Here is a 2500-nt window from a genome sequence, read left to right as displayed (position 1 = left end):
TAATGAAGACAATAAAGAGGCCACAGCAAAAGAAGCACAGGATTGGAAAAAAATCCAAGAAAATAGTAAAGTTCCATTTACTGACATAATAAAACAGCAAATGAAAGAACAAACTGAAGACTCAGTTATTAAAGTGATGAAACAGAAGGAGAATATAGTAAGAGACTTAGTAGATAAAAAGAAATGTATAATTATATTAGGAATGGAAGAGAAATATAACCTAAATAGAACCACAAGAATCAATGAGGAAAAAGAAAAAGTAAGCAGTTTACTAGAATTAGTTCAGGAAGACGAACCTGAAATCATGAAACAAATTGAAGAGATGTATAGGCTCGGAAAGTATAGTACAGATAAGACCTGACCAATTAAGATTAAATTCAGGTTACAAACGACGGCAGAGAATATCTTGGCAAAAACAGGGAAACTAGCAGCAAGTGAACAATATAAAAAGGTATGGAAAAAAAGAAAAATTAATAAAGAGGAAAGAGAGGAGGAAAAAATAAAAAGACATGAAGCTAAGGAAAAAACGAGAACAGAACAGAGTCAGAAAAAGAGAAATTCTATTGGAGAGTAGTGAATATGAAAGTAAGGAAATACGACATACTAGAGAAAAACAAAAAGGGAAACAGAGAATACAATGGAAGTGGCAGAAAACTAAAAGGGTCTTACACAAATATAGATGGATTAATAACAGGATTGAATGAGCTGAATGATTATCTGAAGGAAAAAGAACCGGACATAATGGGAATTGTAGAAACGAAATTAAAAGGTCCACTGCCACCCAACAGTGTAGGACAAGATGCATATAATTATTGGATTAGAAATAGAGAGACAAAACAAGGGGGTGGAGTTATGTTCCTGACTAAGAAGAATATAAACGTGAGGTGTGTCACATATGGAAAGAATACAGTAGAGATGATTATGATCGAAGTGGAAGACAGAGATAAGAAGAGCAGAGAGTTTGTGATAAATTATGTGCCTCCAAAAATAGTCTCGTGGGAAGAGAGTGAACATAATTTTTTTTTAGAAGACACAAGGATAACATTAAATAAGATAATGGAAGATGGAGGAAGAATAGTTATGATGGGTGACTTTAATTGCAAAGAAGTCTGCTGGGAAGAGATGACAGTAAAGGGTGGAGACGGCTCATGGGGAAATGTTCTACTCGAGATGATTATTGACCATACAATGACACAGTGGATACAGGAGAACACTAGGTATAGAAATGAAGAAGAATTATCTAGACTAGACCTAATAATCACATCTGAACCTAGAATAGTGGAAAAGATTGAATATAAAACACCAATAAGTAAAAGTGACCACATATTGATTGAACTGGAACTAAATGAGGAAAAATACATGAAAAGAAATGAACAATATAGAAAAGGAAGAATGATGTATGAAAAAACAAACTTTGATAAAATAAGAGAATTCTTTCAAAAAGAAAACTGAGAAGAATATACAAAGAAGAAACAACAGGGGAAGAGAAATGGAATTTTTTGAAAAAAAAAAAATATATATATATATATATATATATGTATATATATATATATATATATATATATATATATATATATATATATATATATATATAAAAAGGAGTGGAAAAGTATGTCCCAAGACAAAAACAAGAAAAAGAATATGTAAAGTGCTGGTACAACAAAAGTTGTAGGGAATTAAAAGACAAAAGACCAAATGGAAGAAAGACAAGAGACCTGAAAAATGGAAAATATATACTTGTTACAGAAATGAATATGTACGAGTGTGCAGAGAGGAAAAGAGAAAATATGAAAAAGATGTCATAGAAAAATGTAAAGATCAACCAAAATTATTTTACAGATTTGTAAACAACAAACTGAAAAACAAACAAGATTTGGAGAAATTAAGACAAGGAGGAGTTGAATACACAGAGAAAAAAGAAATGGCGGAAATTATGAACAAACATTTTAAATCAAGTTTACAAGGGAGAACATACAACCTGAAGAGATCAAGTGGAAAGAGAAAGTCCCCACTATGAAAGAAATAGAAGTAACAAAGAATGAAATAATGAAACACTTGAGTAATCTTGATGTCAGAAAATCTCATGGACCAGATGAAATAGCAAACTGGATTTTGAAAGAATGCAGGAATGAACTGGCAGACAAAATACATAGCATAATAAACAGTTCCTTGAAAGAAGGAAAAGCTCCAGAAGATTGGAAAAAAGCAAACATAGTACCTATATATAAAGGAGGAAATAAAGAAGACTCCACCAACTATAGACCAGTCTCTCTAACAAGTACAATAGCAAAAATTTGTGAAAGAATTGTCAAAAGTAGATGGATAAAATATAAAAAAAAAAAATAATAATAATAATAAAAAAAAAAAACGTCCTAAATCCAAGGCAATTTGGATTCAAACAAGGACGATCATGCGTCACCAATTTAATATGTTTCTATTCAAGGCTAATAGATCTAATACAAGAAAGAGATGGATGGGCTCATTGTGTATTTCGAGACCT

At 31.3% G+C, this 2500-nt stretch overlaps 1 protein-coding gene across 3 annotated transcripts in view; it reads right to left on the bottom strand.

Moving 5' to 3' along the window:
• Positions 1-2500, bottom strand: part of LOC143032141 (uncharacterized) — a 341587-nt gene that overhangs the window by 1663 nt on the left and 337424 nt on the right. The window lies entirely within an intron of this gene.

Source organism: Oratosquilla oratoria, chromosome 13 (assembly GCF_046742065.1).
Source record: "Oratosquilla oratoria isolate Oo_2021 chromosome 13, ASM4674206v1, whole genome shotgun sequence".
In the NCBI taxonomy this organism is placed as follows: domain Eukaryota; kingdom Metazoa; phylum Arthropoda; class Malacostraca; order Stomatopoda; family Squillidae; genus Oratosquilla; species Oratosquilla oratoria.
The sequence above is the reverse complement of the archived record's forward strand: the minus strand, read 5'-3'. Positions and strand labels throughout refer to the sequence as shown.